Source organism: Vicugna pacos, chromosome 2 (assembly GCF_048564905.1).
Source record: "Vicugna pacos chromosome 2, VicPac4, whole genome shotgun sequence".
Classification (NCBI taxonomy): Eukaryota; Metazoa; Chordata; class Mammalia; order Artiodactyla; family Camelidae; genus Vicugna; species Vicugna pacos.
In genome coordinates this window covers 47760425-47779012 of record NC_132988.1, presented here as the reverse complement: position 1 = coordinate 47779012, position 18588 = coordinate 47760425, and the positions used below count along the sequence as shown (strand labels likewise).

The window sequence follows — 18588 nt, the reverse complement described above, 5'->3', positions numbered from 1 at the left end:
ACAGGGGCCTATATTCAATATTTTGTAATAACCTATGATGGGAAAAATCTGAAAAAGAATATATATATACATATATATGTATAACTGAATCATTTTTCTGTACACTTGAAACTAGTAAACACTGTAAATCAACTATACTTCAATAAAAATAAATACATAAATAAATACCCAGTAGGCAGCAAGTATTTGGTATGTATTCTTATGATTATTCTTAGATCACAGAGCTGTCAGTACAGTAAGAAGCATGGATTTGAAACCATAGCCATCACTGCACATCACCCAGATGGAGATTCTTTTGCTGTTGTAGGATCTCTTTAGTTTTTATTTATTACCTGTAGTGTTTTACAACACACTCTTGTGTTTTGAAGGAATCTCTGACTTACAGAAATTTGTATTATATTAGACACCACTTCAGCCTTGTCCAAACATCAGCATTTAATTCATAATGCATCTCACAGAGCCCATTCCTCTTTCTCTCTAAAGCAATGATGAAATTTGTGAAGAGAGGCTACAGAGCCCAGTCGGGAGGGAGAGACGGAGGGAGGGCACAGTGATATCAACAGTTTTCGCCCGTGTCAGTAACTGCGGACTGTATCCTACCTGAAACATTTAAAAAATGGAAAGAAATCTTTACACTAAACAAATTGGCCCCTCACCTTTACAAGGCATATCTTCTTCCTCAGTTTGTCAGCAGAGTACTCCTATTTATTTATTATTTAAGTATAGTTGATTTACAGTGCTGTATTAGTTTCTGGTGTACAGCATAGTGATAGATACATATATAATATATACACATATATATTCTTTTTCATTATGGTTTATTACAGGATGTTGAAAATAGTTCCCTATGCTATATAGTAGGTCCTTGTTATTTGTTTATTATGTTTTATTTTTAAGCCCCCTGCCCCACCCCACCCCCACCTTTTTTAATGGAGGTACTGGGGATTGAATCCAGGACCTCATTCATGCTAGGCATGCACTCTACCTCTGCACTATACCTTCCCCCCAATTTTATATACAGTAGTGTGTATATGTTAATCCCAAACAACTAATTTATCCCTCCCTCTTCCCCTTTACACTTTGGCAACCATAGCTTGTTTTCTGTGTCTGTGAGTCTACTTCCAGTTTGAAAATAAGTTCATTTGTATCATTTTTTTTAGATTCCACATATAATGATATCATATGATATGTGTCTTTGTCTGACTTACTTCACTTAGTATGATAATCTCTAGGTCCATCCATGTTGTTGCAAATGGCATTGTTCCATTCTTTTTTATGGCTGAGGGGTAGAATACCCTTTTAAATGACCCAGTCTTTCAGGGACCTTGTTCAGTAAGTTTTCCCTTCCTTTCTGTATCTTTGACCACCCACCTCAATTTGCTCTCCCCTTCAGTAAACATGCTCAAGTCTTTCTCATCTTAAAACATCCTTTCTTCAATCCCACACCCCTCTGTAGCTACTTCGCTATCTCCTTTCCCCTCTCAGTAGCCAACCTTCTTTAAACAGCCATCAGCTCGCCCTATCTCCACATCCTCACTTCCTGTTTATCCTCCAGCCTCAGGCAATCTGGCTTGTGTCCTCATGACTCTTCTCCTGAAGCTCACTTTGCCAAGGATTGCAATGAATGCGCCACTGTTTATACCCAGGGGACTTCTCATTACTTGTCTCAGGTGACAACTCATTAGCATGTGGTGCTGCTAACCAGGTCAGACCTCCTTCATGAAGCGTCTCCTTAAGTTGGTCCCCACAATGGCACACACCTCTGGTTTCCTCCTTTTTCTTCCAAACCTCACAGGGGGTGTTCCTTCATTTCTTTCCTAGAACTCCACTTTTCTCACCAGAACATAAGGTTATCTTTCCCAACTGCCATCTTCGTGCAGATGATTCACAAATTTATAACTCTGGTCTGAATCTTTTTTCTCGGGTTCAGGCTCAGCTGTCCAATTGCTTGCTCCTCGTGTCCACATGGATGTCCTATGGGTGCCTCAAACTGATTTTTCATCACTGATTTCCTTTTTTCTCCCACAACTCTAAAACTCCTACTTCCAGGATCTCTTCTCTTCCTGTTATTTCTATCTCCAGTGAATGTCACCACCAACCATCATTGGCAGGTCAGAAACCTGGGTGACATTCTTGAGCCCTGCCTCTGTCTCACCTCTGTTTCCAAGTAGTTACCTTGCTCCATTTCTTCTACCTCTGTGATCCCCATGGGCCTATCCATTTCTCTCCTTCCTATTGCCGAGTCTCTAGCTCAGACCACTCTCATTTTCCCTAAGTCACTTCCCCTGAGTCCCCACTGGTGTCCTGGCCCCTGCTTTCTCTCAACCCACTCTCCCCACTGCAGCTGAAGAGGTATTTCCAAAGTCCATATCTGATCATTTTCTCCTCTCTTAAAACCCATGATTGATTACCTGTTGCGCTGAGGCCACAATCCATACCCCTTACCATGATTGTCACTAACTCTCATGATCTGGTCTGCGCAACACAGCTGCAGCCTGAGCACTGACCCTCTTCCTCTTCACTTCCTCCCCAAGTCATCTGGAATGTGTTTTATTTCCTCAAATGTGTCATGCTCTCTCTTATATACTGTTTTATCTCCACCAAGCAATCTTCTCTGACTTTCTACTTGGCCTGAATAATTCTGATTCAGCCTTAAGATCTCAGCTTAAATGTTACTTTCATGGGACGTTTGCTCTGAGCTTGCAGGTATGAGGTACGCACGCTTCCCACTGCACCCTAGCACACAGCACGTTTTATAATTGCTCATTTACTTACCTGTTTTCCCACTTGACTATACGCTCTTTGAGGGCAGAGGGACACATCTTGTTTACTATCATATCACTGAATGAGAGGACAAGTGAGAGGTATGTTGAAGTGACAAGAATGCAGTGAGCCATCACCACATAAGTTTAGTTTTAAACATAGAATAAGGCTGAGAAAGCAGAGCATGGGAAATGCTACCACTGATGTGAAACAAAAATGACCAGATACGTCATTATTATTACACCTTTCAAGGGATGTTTTGTGATGGTATTTCCACCCATTTCTGATCCTTCTGTCATTTGAAGATTTCCTGAGCAGACCTATAATGATGCCATTTGACTGTTCAGCTATGGTCATTTGCTGATTAAGCTGCCTCTCAAGAAGGGGAAATTGAAACACCAATGACACGTTGGTATCTCAAGCACCACTGTAAACTATGACAAATTAGAAACTGCAGTGAACCATTTCCAATGGAAAATGAGACTACCAATCCTTCATTTCTAAAGTTTAAAAAAAAAAACACTTCTGAGAAGGTGTCTTGTCTAGGTTAGTTTTCAATCATCTCAAATAGTGTGGAGCTTCTCTCCAACCGCTGAGTTCATAGCACAACCCTTTCATGAGCAAAGCAACTCAAAAGGTCACAATTCAAAAGTGGGACCTAGAATTAGTTCTAAGGCCACAAAAGTTATGCTTTTAAATGTTATGCATTATTCCCCAAATCCACACCCATCATATAGGCTGTCATGCATGAAGTTTCTAAAAGATCAGAAGTAAAAATGTGTGCTACAAGTATAATTATTGTCACCAAGAATTAGCAATTCTATAATAAATTTATTCTACATTAGCATATTTTCCCTAAAGATATAGGATATGTGATGAAGTGTCATTGCTTGGTAAGCAGCCCTGTTGGAGAGCACTGTCATTTACTAGAATTGTACGAAACTTGTCTTTTCATGAAATAGTTTAGAGCAAAACATTTTACTCATTCCACATTGTGTGCATGAAGTTTCATTCTGAGTTTTAGTTTCATTAGAAAATCTGTGAGTTTGAAACTTTGACTTGAACCATATCCACCAAACCCCACTATCTCTAGCCCTATTCAATGAAGGGAGAATTGTTTCGATTACTTTCAGATATTTTCAAACAACTTTGCTTTTTATGAAAACATAAGTCTATGTCTTCTTGTATAATGATTTTGCTTCATTAAACACACACACAGACACACACACAGACACAGACACACACACACACACACACACCAAACATCTTTCTCTGTGGCTTGGGAAGGCAGAGAACAAGGAAGAACTCCAATGTTTTGTCTTTCATACCTTTGAGTAACTTATTATTCTTTCCCTTAGAAACGTTTTTAGGGACTAGATTAAGTTTCACCTAACATTTGGAATGAACAGAATTCCTACCACAGTGGATGGCCCACATTAAATAAATAAACAAATGAAAACACTAGACACATGTTTCCTAAATGTTTCTGTTACTGTAGCATTTTCCCCGCCTGTGTGAGCACAGGCAAGCAAGACAAATGTATCACCCAAGATACAATGTCACAAGTTGATCAGAACTTCTTTTTTGCCCCCAGGAAGGAATTAAAGATGGTTTGTTTCCCTTTGGTTTGTGGAAAGAATACTGAAGAAGACTTAAATCAGAATGTATCACATGCTGTGTGACCCTGGGCAGGTTACTTAATCTCTCTGACGTGTCCCTTCATATGTTTAACACATGTTTGCTAGTGTTAAGAAATAAGATAAAATGAAATAGGATTCATAACTGTCTTACCTCTTTTAAAGATTATTGTAAATACTAAATGAGATAATGCATATTAAAGGTGTTTAGTAGCTGCATCTAGACTACTAGTAAACCATGCCATTTACTCATATCACAGTGAGTTTAACCCTTCCAGTAAGTATGTTTTGTTAGTTTCGCTTTCTAAATGTTTTGAATTTCTATTTTGTGAGTTCATACTACCTTCACCTTTAACAGTGGCCCTCACCCATCAAAATTATGACTTTACCCTTTCTTGGGTTGTAAATTTAGAGAGAGACTCTATTGGTTCTTGTTCTCTAGTAGACAGTGGCTACTGATGTTTTCTAATTTAAGGAGAATGAGTAAAATTTCCTTTATTAACATATACCAACATTACCACTATGATCACACCTATGTGACATCCCCCTCCCCCATGCTAAACAGACCATTCTCCAATTGTTCTCACTTCCTTCTCTCTCTCTAAACAGTCTAATCTCTCTCTACCAGTCTAACTAGGGCCAGTGATCATAAGATTTCAGAGAAATAAATGTTAGGGACACCCCCCCCCCAAAGAAATGCTTCTTTAGCATTTGTTTGTGATATTCTGATTTTGTGTGTGTGTGTGTGTGTGTGTTCACCTTCTACTCGAACCTCTCTTTCAGGAACCCTTATTTTGTGGTCATTACTTAAATATAATTTATTCTCTTGGGGATTAAAGTCATTGTGAAATGCAGAACAATTGCTTGGCAATCAACCCATGTTCAACTTAGAGGTGTGCCTAGTTATGACAGATCAAGGAACTTTTGTGCCAACTAGTAATAGTATTGTACTATTATAATATATAATAGTATATAGTATATAATACTATATATATGTTATAAACTAAGAAAGCAAATTAAGCAGAAGTTGGTAGTGCAGATCTTTGCAGGAAACTACTAGACCTTCCCACTGGTTCTGAGTTGGCATTGACTCAGATCTCATTAGATTTTCTTACACATCTCTAGAAAGTATGAAAACATACTTTAGAATATTTGAAGAAAACTGGATGTCAAATAGTGACCACACCCCTTCTTTTTTACGTTTTTCTTTCTTTTCCATACAGAATATCATAAGAAGGAGAAGAATTTAACTCACAGAGAACTATTGCATGACGATTGTTTTGGAAAAAGAAAGAAATCAGAATCAATTTGTCTAACTGCCTGGATTTTTAAAATGGTTTACAATTTTTTAGAAAAACGTGACAAAACTCAACCAATAGAATTTTCCTATTAGAGAAAAAAAATCAATTATTCTTCACAAATCAAACTCAGGCAACTGCCAATACCCCTTTCTCCCCGCTGCATCAGGCTCTCAGTCCTATTTCCCCTACTCTCTCCTTTCCCTACTGATAATCTGGATCATTCTTTGGCTGCTAATTATTTACCTCTTTCTCAAAGGAGTTTTTTTTTAACCTGTCACAAGAGAAATTAGAACTATTTAATCAACCTGAAATACAAAAAGGAGTCACAGGCAGCTTTGCTGGATCTCTGCAAAGGTGTGAGGGCTTCATCAGAGAAATACATGCTGTCTGCCCTTTGTCACAGGACACTCTATGAACGATAATATTGTGTGCCTATTAGCTATTAATATTAGGTGTAAACATCCATTGTTTTCATTGTGTTTTTACACAGTAAGCTATACCAGTGATTTTTAAGTAGCGTTGTACATCTGATTGTGAATCTTTTGAAAAATACCGTTACTCCAGCCTCATCCCAGACCTCATTAATCAGAAGCTCCAAGATGCTTCTATGGGTAGAGAGGAGTGGAACCTCATTATGCACATTTTTCAAAAGCTCCATAGTTGATTCTGATTCATTTTCTCAATGGAAAGATTTGGTGCTATCCCATTCTGAGTATTTTATCCCCAAAGATCCATGTCCTATGAATAATTTCAGTAGGTGGCGCTCTTTCCACCTGCCAGCTTCCCTGTTTGGCGGGAATGAACGAACCCTAAATCATCCAAGGAAGTCAGGAGCAGGTCAAGGGTGCAACTTCCTTTCACCACACCAATGGAAAACAGCAGCACTTATCTTTGCGAACAGTTTGTTAGTGGGGTAAGACATAAGTTAAAGGGGTGGGGAGGTGAGCAGGGGAGTGGTACCACATTTGTTTATTAGACAAATATAATCATTGTTCCAAAGAGTTCAAGCATGCCAACTTCTAGCATACAATTGGAAACTGAAGAAACAGGGTAGAAAGCAATGATAAGGAAAACCAAGTAGAGATTTAGACAGAAGAGATCTTGTTTCTGCTTTTGTTTTATGAGGAAAAGGTGGGGATCACTGATGCTATTGTAAAAAAAAAAAAAAAAAAAGCAAAACCCCCAAACCAAAACCATACCCTCCTCCTCCACACACACACAGGTAACTGTGTGAGAAACTTCTCATGGTATTAAACATAGATATCTGTATCTGCTACACTGGAGGGACAGCACAGTGTAGCTGCAGGGACATGAACTTTAGAATCATATAAACCTAGATTTAGATTCAGACTTTGGTTCCAGCTCTTTAATCCCAACCAAGTTACTCAACTCAATTCTCAATAAGCTATTGCCTACCTTATTTGGTTATGCCAAGAATTAAATTAAAAGATAATAAATGTAAAAGACTTATTGCAATGCTTGGTACCTAGCCAGTATTTAGCAAGTAAGTAAATGTAGTACTAAAAATCTGTCAATGTAGATGTTTTGTTCTGTTTTATTTTTTTAAGTAACAAAGAACAATGGAAAATTATTGAGTTTTGAAGGGAAGATTTTTATACTAGTAGTGCTAATAACGGTGAGAAGAATTTAGAGGAAGAAGAGCAGGAAAGGATATGTGGATAGTTTTGCTACAATGAAAGGCCTGATCTTGGATTCACAAAACTCTATTTGCAGGCTGTATGACTTTGAGAAAGTCACTTCACCTCACTTCATATTTTTCTAAGATGGGAATTAAATTAAATGCTATTTTGAATACGGCATATGATTTTGAATATTAAACTATTAGTGTACACCTTGCCATAAAACTTACAGTGTACTAAAATGCTTTAAAAACTATAAAATTTATACAAATGTAGAGTGGTGCTGAAGTAATTACTAATAAACTTCATTACTGAAATTTATCATCGAAGCTGAAAAATTATTTTCTCAAAAGAAAGTGGGTTATTAAATGTTACCAAATTTGGATGAGAATAAGAAGAGTAGCTACTGGATTGTGAATTCAGAATGTATGAGAAGAAAGTAGATTGATATTAGCAACAAATCTGCAGTGCTTCTGGAGGCATTTCCATGACGTTTGTCCTACTAATGATGCTAATTTTCTTTTTATAACGCCTTTAGCAGTATTTTAACAGGATTAGACTTCTGAGTTTTATCTGACATTTCATTTGAACCCCCATTAAATCAGTACACACATTGGATGGCTTCTGATTTGAGTGAGTTAGGATTATATCATTTGTATCTATGTTTCTAAAAGTTCAAATTACAGAAAGAGAAATTAACCATCTGAAACAAGGCCAGAAAGAAAGTAAGTAGAAATCATATTAATAAAAGAGAAACTATCAAGACTTATAATATTATGATCTTTGGCTTTAGACAATAATTGTTTGTATTAATAATAATAATTTACATCAATAATTTAAAGTGTTATGTCTAAATGTCTCATCTCTTGGATTTTTTAAATTGGCATTCTACTTATGTTAAATCTGTACCTTTGTATGGTGTGTAGTGATGTCACTAGACAAAAGAAACAAGAAAGCCCCTTCACAGCAATGACTGCTGTGCTGTTTGAAGGTCAACTGTCTTTTAAGCATGGAGAGAATCTTTATCATGTCATACTTCAGAAATATGTTTTTGGAGATGGGAAACAACAGGCCATGATTTAATGTTTTTGTTAAACCACTGTAATTCTTTCAAAGGAATATGTGTCACAACTATTTCTCTCTGTTAAAGAGAAAAATCAAGTCCTTAAAGAAAATTTCCTATTCTGCAGGTGGGGAGGAAATTAAGAATCGTCCTTTTTTTTTTTTTCTTTTTCTTTTTTTGTTAGTACAAGAAATTTGCATTGTAAAGCAAGCTGCTGTTGTCAGCTCTTTAAAGGACAGAGCAGACAGGAAGCTGCCTCCACCCTAAGAGGCTTAGAGACTGAGCAACTGAGTTAGACAGCAGGTGCCCCAGCCAATCAAGTCAATTTTCTAATACAGAATAGCATGTCGTGGAACTTGTTGTATCAGTCTGTCTTCTCTGGTAAGGAGGCAAGGATTTTTCTTTTTGGAAGCAGTGCTGGTCTTTCTAGTTGAAGAGGGGAAAATGGTAAGGAATTTAATAACAATTGACTGTTGTTAAAACAGCAAATTATCTTTTAAAAATAAATTATCCACACCTATAGGAGGAGGAATCTCAAGAATGCACACATTTAATAAAAGCTGGCTTTGGATTACCCATACAAGTGTGCACTAAAGTCCAGTAAACAACAGATTATGTGCACCCCCCTTTTTTTTTTATCCCAGGAATAGCAACCGAGAGTTTTTGGGATTTTTTTTTAACCAACAACACAAAATTTCACTAAAATATTTTACACTTGGAGATCTTTACAGTTTTACTTCCTTTTGCTGTTGAGAAGTTACAATAGCCAAGAGGAGTAATGCATTTTCTTTTAAATTAACAAATGTCATAGTGGTTAAGGGTGGGGTGGGGGTACAGAGAAAGAAGCTGGCAAGAAAAGGTTCAGGGCCTGTTGCAAAACCAACTGCAAGCCAAGTTGATTCCAGATAGATGAGAATCACCTGTTGCAACAGAGAGAGGTTTAAAGATGAGGTGACCTTAAAGAGCATTTCCCAATTATCATATAAATAATAAGGAACATGCAGGTTTTTATATCAAACTCATGTGACTACAGTATTTGCCACATGTTATTCAATGTAAGAAGACATATAATTATTTATATCTTTCTATTCAATCAAGGAAAACTGAAAGTGCATGGTTTATGATTGGTAATAGTAATTACCTGGGCACATACTTAATGTCTTAATCCTCACAACCACACTGTTTTAGAGGGTAACAGCTGAGGAAATCGACATACAAAGAGTTAAGTCCCATGCTCAAGGTCACACATTTAATAAGGGGTGGAGTCAAGATTCATCTAGGTCTGTCGGACTCCAAAGCCCATGCTTTCCACGATTCTGTTGCTCTGTGCGCTACACAAGTGTATGTCATAGTCTTTGGAAAACTTTACTTTTTGGACTTAAAAAACAAATTACGAGGCACCTCACAAACAACTCCAAACCGATTAGCAATTGCCAAGACTTCAATGACACGTTAGTGTACTGTTAGAAAAGGCTGCAATTCATTTCACATGAATGCTTAGGGAAACAAACGATTTGTTTAGCCTAGTGCAAAACCAGAATTTGAAGTCCACTTTGTCTCAAAATAGAATAAACAGTGTTTCATTAGAACATACTTTAAACGCTCTTCTTCGTAACAACGTGACACATAAGAAGAGTTGCTTTATTAATCCTTTCCAAAGAGGAAATACTCCAATTTCATAAAAAGAAGGAGACTTTATTTCTAAAGAAATTACGGACAAAAAAAGTGAGCTACACAAAATAACTTGTGTTGACTTCAGAGTATCACGATCACAACGTAGTGATTTCGTAAACGATGTGACCAAAATACCTGTTTAAAATTTGAATGTCAGTAACGTGAGAACTTCTGATAGAGGGCAAATCTCAAAAATTACTATGATAATTCACAAGGGCTTTGTTCTTTATCTCATCTTCACGTAAAAAAATTATGATTCGGAAAAAAAACATTAAAGAGAAGTAAAACTGTTCGGCAATAGAAAAGAAAAACTGTCAATGGATGCCAGTGGTTATAGAATTCCGAACTTCAGGGAAAATCGAGTGTCCGTCATTCGGAGTTTAGTTCTTTACCGGTCGATTTCTTCATTACTTAATTATAAGACTGGGATTTTTTTTCAAAAATAAAGGCTCTTACGGGAGTAAACGTAAGCATTTGAAAGTGCAGGTTTGTTAGATTACAACGTAATCTAGCGAGAAGTAGAATCACCGGTGAGAAAGTCCGCCTGGATCTGCGTGAATCCCTCGCCTTCCCAGCCCACGTGGCCAAAGTAAACAGAAGGTGGGCCGGGGCGGGGAGAAGCAGGCCTCGGTCAATTTCCCAATTTGTCGAGTCTTTAAAACTACAGGCCCCTAAAGCACTAAGGGCATGCCCTCCGCGAAACTGGGGAGTGCTTCTGCTGAGTGAGATTAAAGCGGCCGCGTGGAGAGGATGCCAAAGCGGGGGCGAGGTGAGGCGGGGCTGGTGGACCTACCAGGGGGTGCGGTGCGCGCCCGCGCGGGCGGAGACGGGTGCGCTTAAGGGCGCGTGAGGGGGTACCTGTCAGGACCCGGGAGTCGGGGCGGGTGCGGGGGCGGCGGGGGGTGCGCACCTACTCTAAGGGGGCGGTGGGGTGCGGTATCAACAAAGTTTCAAGGGTTCAGCTGGGGTCTCGCATCCTCGTGCCAGGCACCCACGCCACCTCCCTCTTCGTGCGTGTCTCGCGCCTTCGCTCGGGTGGAGACCTGAGGATCCGGGGGGGTGCCCAGGGTCTAGCGGCGGCGTCCAGGGGCCGGACTTTCCCCAGCGTTCGTCCGCCTCGCGCTCCTCCGGGCGCACCGCTCCGTCCGCTTGCTCCCCAGCCCCGGCCTCGACCGTGCGCCCCGGGCTTCGGCCCCAGGTGCCGCCGGCTTTGGTGCGGGAAGCCCGCGGCAGGGGGCCGACTCCCCGGGACCCGGGGCCGAGGGCCCCGGGGCGGCGGCGGCAAAGGCCGGGGCGGAGGAGGCGGGGCGGTGGAGGAGGAGGAGGAGGGGGAGGAAGCGGGTGGAGGAGGCGGAGGAGGAGAGCGGCGGCAGCGGCAGCGGCGAGAGCTCGGGCGGCCCCGCCGCCTCCTCGCGAGCGCCGCGCGCCCAGGCCCGGCTCGCATGCGAGTCACGTCCGCCCCCTCGCCGCGGCCGCCCCGAGACGCCGGCCCCGCCGAGTGATGAGAACAGACGTCAAACTGCCTTATGAATATTGATGCGGAGGCTAGGCTGCTTTCGTAGAGAAGCAGAAGGAAGCAAGATGGCTGCCCTTTAGGATTTGTTAGAAAGGAGACCCGACTGCAACTGCTGGATTGCTGCAAGGCTGAGGGACGAGAACGAGGTCAGAGCGCTTCTCTTATGCCGCGGAACTCCCCCTTTCCTCTCCCCTTCGCTTTCTCTCGGGCTTGCGGGGACTGGGGAGCAAAGCCTGCAGTGTCACCCACAAATACCAAGAGGGAAGAGGGAAGCTTCACAAATTACTGGAGCCTCTTCAACATGGCTGACAAATATAGTTTTAATTTCTCCCCCCCCCCAACTTTAAACCTGTAGTTCTGTGTTCGCTTCTCTCTCCCGCTAATGCTCGTGTCTTCCTCACCCAGAAAACTTACCTTTGTGAGTCCGGCCGACCGCTTTCCCGGCCTTTTATCCCCAGGAAAGTGATTTTTCTCTGCTTTCCTTTCTAAAATAGTTCAGCTTTGGGGGGCAAGACTTTTCCCTTGAATCTTCCCCACCCCCTCTTCCTTCGTGGAAGGCGAACGAGCCTCTGGTCTGTCCTCACCCACCCCGGAAAGAACACTGACGGAGTGGTTGGTTTTCGACCCTTTTCTCCGCTGGGGGTCTGGGTTTGGGTGTGCGTTTGCGTCCGCCCCTTTCTGCCCCGTGCCCCCTTTCCCGGGGGTGCGCTCCGCGAGTGTCACGCCGAGTGGAACTGGAGTCCACTCACTGGGGTTTTGTTTTTCCTGAAGTCCGCGCGTTTTGTTAGTGGTGCTGAGCGAGAGAGGAAAGAATAGTTTCTCTGGTTCCCCCAACAAGACCCGAACCCACTTTTCTCCAGGTACATCAGCTCTGCCATGGGCTGGCTGTACCTTCCAGCCTGGGGAATGCGTGTAGGAGAATTTGTGGGCAAGTCTGTGTCCTGGCTTTGTGCGTCTCCCGAATCAGCTTCGTCGGGTTCCCCGGTAAGTGACAGGCAGACACAAAGGCAGGCGCAGGCCGGGGGAGGGGGCGGGCGGGAGGAGGGGGAGCGTGGAGAGTTGGAAGACTGCAAGGTCAGGGGCGCCCAGAGAAATGAAACCCAATCCCAGCGAAGAAACGGAGAAGTAGAGAGCAGATTTCTAACAGTCCCTTCCCAATTTCTCTTCTCTCTTGGCTCTTCTCTTTTCTTGGGTCTTTCATCTCTCTGCCGTTCTGTGTGTCCCTTTTCTCCTGGTCTTCCGCCGCGTTCTTCACACACACACTGGAGTCTTGCTGAATGTTTTTCATTGAGACTGCTTGTCTAGTGATAATTAAGCTAACAGTTTCTATGGAGAGTTTTCTACCTATGACAAAATAAAGTATGGGCTGGGTAGACTTCTGGGAAGGTCGAATGTGAAATATGAGTGAAATTTACTGGGGGTTGCCCTCATGAAAGACTTTTAATTGCATTGAGTGAGTTCCCCCGGCCCCCCACCCCCTTCGTGGATGTTTAGGAATTGAAGAAGGGTCATTTTCCAGTTGCTTGCTTAAATTTATTGAGTTATTTTTATACTTGTCACGTCCTAAATTTAAAATCTCAACTCACATTGTGCTTTTCTCTCTCCAATCAGGGATAATAATGGCAAATCCAGATCCAAAAATATTCGCCAATAAATGGTCCAACATAAGAGTAAGATAGTATCTTAGGGGTAGTTGTAATGTACATAGAAAAGATACTGGGTTGGGTTTGGTTTAAGACTGGGGGTATTGTTGCCTGGCTAATGAAATCATTATATTTGCATTTTAATGAAAAGTTGAAGTACTGGAGGGGAATTATAGCCTTTTCCCTGTTTACATGTGTCTTTCATAATGGGTTTAAAGTAGAATATAAATTTCAACACAATACATACTGATTTTTTAAATATTATTAAGCAGAGAAGTATTAGTGGAGGATTGGAAAGTCAAACTTAAGTTTTGAAGGCATGTGTGTGACTAAGAGATGGGCAGAGGGGAAAGCACAATAATGGACATCACTCCATAAATCAGAATTCCAAAACTGCTTGTTCTGTGTTCACTCTGTAACTTTCTATTTTGATCTCTGGGAAAGCAGTTACATTTACTTTAATTATTGATACTAAAGGTTATTTCACATGATTACAAGGGAGACATATTACTCTTCTCTATGGAATAGAAACAGCTCATTTGGTTAGTTTTTATTTGTCCTAAAATAATAAAGAAAATAAGAGCTTGGCATTAATGCTTACTGTTTGTTGACAAAACTATGATTAATTATTCTAGCAATTCAAAATTTAAAATAATTCCTTTTGCTTGCGGTAGTAGCTAACTTTTGGGGGGAAACTTTTCAAATGTTGTATATACAACTGTTTTCAGGCTATTCAACTAATAATAGGTATAATATTTCCTACTCACATTGATAAATAAGAACACTACATTGTTTAAAAATTTTGATTGTGACCATGAAAGCTTGTTCTTTTCTGTCATTTAATTTAGACTTGTTTTATGCATTCTGTTTGTATTCTGAAAATAGTTGCTGATTAATATTGTATGAGTGGCTTCAATGATTATAAGCAGGAGATGTGCATATTATTCACCAATCTGAGTAAGCACCACTTTCTCCTTTATTAGAAAAGAAATTATTTGAATCATTATGAAATAGTTTACAATAAAAAATATCACCTTAGCTCTTCATTTACCATGTTTGTGATAGTAGTACCTGGATTCTCCAAAAACTTCAGGGCTTGAACTGTCTTGGGTAATTGAATTTTTAGGGGAGTGAGTGACAGTGGACAATAACTGGACAGTATTTCTTGGACTACAATATTGTTTTGCTTATTTTCTTACTGAACTGATGGCTAGTGAGAAGTGAACTTGGAATGAGGGAAGTCTCTTGACTGTTTAAATTCACATGTTTAACAAACTCTTCTTAAGGCTCTAATTAGATCTGGCATTGTGCTGGTCCATGCCAGGATCCAGAAGGATTGATACGATTTTTGATTCAATGGCATTTGGACTTACTTTGGCAGGTCAACATCACTTCCAGAGCAAGTGAAATGCACCTGTCCGGGAGTTATTATGACAGACTTCCCAAGTCCTGTTTGGGCACTGGGCTTGTATTGGGTAACAAAGACTGGAGTTAATGTTTTGGTTTCACTTGTTGGAGTTAAAATGTCTCTATCAATTTCCCCTAGGCTCCACCCATACACAGTGTTGTAAGTCACATGTCACTATTGAAGTGTATTTCCTTATTTGCTGATCTCATTAAGAAGTTCTTCTTATGATTCACAGACACACCTGGCAGAAACTCTATTTTTCATTCTACCCCAAATCCAAGTTAGTAAACTTTTATGAATTCTTAAGAAATGACCTTGAAATAAAACGTTCTCAAAAGCTGTGGATGTTTGACATCTAGGATGTCTAATACTTAGAAAATGTTAGATGTGCTTTTTTATGCTCTAATTGCTTCCACTGCAAGTTCAGTTGTTGTCCTTGTTGATGTTGCTGTTGTTTAGTAGAATTTAATAGTCTTACTGAGCTGTCTGAAATTACGAGAGGGAGTCTTCTTTGTTTCGTTAACAAGCATGTAGACTGTTCTACTGTAATTGTTTCCTGTCATGGGGACAGGTTAAAACTTTGGACCAGCTAACTGTCAGTGTTGGTTCACTGAAATAACATTTTCTGCACTATGATGACACCATTGCACAGTTGTCCTTAAGAGGAGTAGTGGCACCGAAGCCAGTAGCAGGAAGACATCTCACAAGCCAGCTTTACAATTGGAGTCTAAACTGTGGGAGAGTCGGGATGCCAAGTAGAGCTGGTGGTTATCTTAGACACTGTGCTGAAAAACACAGCCACAAATGATTTTGCCAAATATACAGTATTTACTTGGTCTAAATCTCCAATTTCTATTTTTGGGTCACTGCCAAAACTCCGTGAGTACTGTGACACCATTTAAGGAGGTTATATAGTGCATCTGCTGGTTTGGTATGTAGTAGGAGAGAAGAGTTCTGGAAGAGGAGAGGGTAGAGCAGGAGACCTTGAATCACTGTGACTGCAAGCCAAGAAGACTTGTATATATCTGCTTATTTCCAGCAGCATTTTGACCCTAGGTTGTACATTGCAGAAAATCTCTGATGTAAGGTAGATATATAATCTTTTCTCAGTAAAATGAATTTTGGTTGCCCATTCCAAAACAAAGTCCTATCAGCTTTGGCTTACGCTTTCTCCATTTGTCAGGACATGCAGTTAAATGTGCCAGGCTTTAAGAAGTATAAATAGATAGTAAGTGGATTTTCAATATTTTGTGTAAAAATTTCAGTGATAATGTCAACCTACCTGCAGTTTTAAGAATTTGGATATTTCATGCTTAGTAAGGGTTGTTCCTCAAACTGAGTTGAAATCAAGCTCCAAATCTGAGAATTAAGTAAGATAAGTAAATTGGGATGAGGTGTTTTTGAAGGATATTTTAAGACATAAAATAAACTGGTTTATTCACTAAAAATACTATAAATGTTTCTTTTGAATTAGATTTATGTCTGTTGAAAGGAAGGTACTGATTTCTATGTCCTTTCAGTCTAATAGAATCTAGTGTACTATTCAGTCAAGATTTACTAAACTGGAGGTCCAGGGTGGAGGTAAAAGTGGTCAAAGGGTACAAACTTCCAGTTATAAAAAGCGTGAGTTCTGGGTTGTAATGCATAGCAGGGTGACTATAATTAGCAATACTGTGTTATATATTTGAAAGTTGCTAAGAGTATTTTCACCACACACACGAAGTCATAACTCTATGAGGTCATGGATGTAACTAACCTTATTGTAGTAATAATATCCCAATATATAGCTATAACAAATCATCACATTGTATGCCTTAAATTTACACAATGTTATAACTTAATTACTCTCAATAAGAGTACGGGGCAGTTTGCCTTAATGAATGACGTAGAAGTAGAAAAAAAGTCATTAAATTAGAAAATGTGTAATCTATTCTCAGTGCATCAGAGAAAAATAATGTAAACAGTTGGTGCTAGCGATGATGGTAGTAAGGATGGTGCTTTTTCCTTAAATGTAACTTCTACTGGCTACAGCAGTTGTCCCATAAAAGCGATCTGTTGTAAGCATACAGTTTAATGATTTTTAATAAGTTTATATTGGGATAACCTATTTTTCATTGAAATTTTATTGAGTTGGTTGTAGATTCACGTACAGTTGTACGAAATAACTAGCCATGTACATTCAGCCCAGTTTTTCCCAGTGGTAACATTTTGCAAAACTATAGTATCATATCACAATCAGGAGACAGACATTGATGCAGTCTACCAATCTTACTCAGATCTCCCCAGTCTGACCTGTACATTTGTGTATGTGTATATTCAGTTCTGTATCTTTATCACATGATTAGATCATTTAAAGCCTTTTCTCCTGAAAACAGAAAAGTTTTAGTTCTACTTCATTAATTACGTGATTGTGCTACCAGGCCTTATCAAAATGTACATCAGGATATAGGTTTTTGTATACTCAAAATTTTTTTTTGCTTAAAATGACCTCTGCATTAAAAATATTTTAAGTCATTTTAATGTTTTATGACATTGTAAGTTAAGTCATTTCTCATCACAACTCTAGAGGTAGGTATTATTATTATTATTGCCGTCTCTGGCAAGGAAATTAAAACACAGTGATATTAAATAACTTGGCTAAGTTCACACAGCCAGGACATGGCTTAGCTAGGATTTGAATTTAGGCAGTCTGTCTCAAGAGCCAGTCTTTTAACCACTATGCTATACCACCTCATTATCATTAATAATAAAAGTGTAGCTACAATCTAGGCTATGTGGGGAAAGTCATAAAAGGAGACTTAAAATGCTTACAGTTGTCTACACAGAAACTTGTACCTGAATATTCATAGCAGCATTATTAACAATATAGATGTAAAATAGAGTTGAGAAAGAAATTGGTCTGCAGCAGTCTCTGTGATGCCAAGATAAAGTGGGAAAAAGTTAGGGTCAGAATGTTGATGGTCCTCCAGTTTTGCTACACATAGCTACAGTCTTTAGAAGCACCAGCAGAATTTTTTTACAGACTATTAATGGTAAGAGGATGCAGATTTTTAGGACTAGCCTCTATGCAATTAGGATGTATAATTTTGGACACACAGGGTGAATTAATTGGGGTTGGTTTTATTTGAATTTCTAACTGTATTTCTAGATACCAAACATTCTTGTCGAGCAGTACTTCGCTCCCTTTTATTCTGATGAGAATACTGGGTTGCTGCCAGTTGGATCCCATAGCTTGGCATCATGACTAGTGACAGGGTAGGGGAGAGCCAATGATCTTGAAGCCTTCCGTTTTAATAATGTATAATGTATTATTGTACTCAGTAAGGACATGTCTTAGCTTCATGTAATTGCTGTAATCATTACTTTCGCAAGGAATAGCTACAGAAGTGACCCAGAATTCTACCTTTTAAGAGTATGATTATAGCATTACTTGTAGGTTTGTTGTATATTGGTGACAGATAGGCCCAAGTTAGAGACTTACGTTAGAACCTGTAGCCCATCAAGAAATTGATGTAGTGATTGTTATGCAAAGCAATAAGGTAAAATATAGGTCTGGTCTTTCTTATGGGAGAAATCAGTAGCTTACTTGTTTTTTATCTTTTGTTTCTTGTAACACTTTTTGAACCACCTCAGCTGATAATAGATTTTTATACTAGTATCTCCATCATATCAGAAAGTCGTTCACTGAATTTGAGTGTAGTTTTCCATCTTTGCTTTTTTTTAATGCACTTCTAAAACTTGTAAGCCTTTTCAAACAAAGTAGGGATATTTTGATTTGTTTACATTTTTAGCTTTGCTTTTTATGAATAATTACTATGAAAGATACACTATATTCAAAAGAAAAACAGCAGGCTGTGAATTTTTGCTGGTGGACTGTTCTCTGCAGAGAGCAGAATTGCCCATGGTCAGGCATAGAACACAGCTCTCCCATGAAGGTATGCCA

The 18588-nt window shown here is 39.6% G+C and overlaps 1 protein-coding gene across 3 annotated transcripts in view; it reads left to right on the top strand.

The window, feature by feature from the left end:
• The first annotated feature begins 11405 nt into the window (after positions 1-11405).
• The window catches only part of TET2 (tet methylcytosine dioxygenase 2), a 119496-nt gene continuing 112313 nt past the window's right edge, over positions 11406-18588 (top strand). For 2 of the 3 annotated variants that reach the window (XM_006216167.4, XM_072939418.1), the window contains exon 1: positions 11411-11740. The gene's annotated coding sequence lies outside the window, so the exon portion shown is untranslated. Of the gene's footprint in view, positions 11741-18588 lie in introns of all 3 variants that reach the window. The other variant, XR_012059790.1, reaches the window with a different exon arrangement.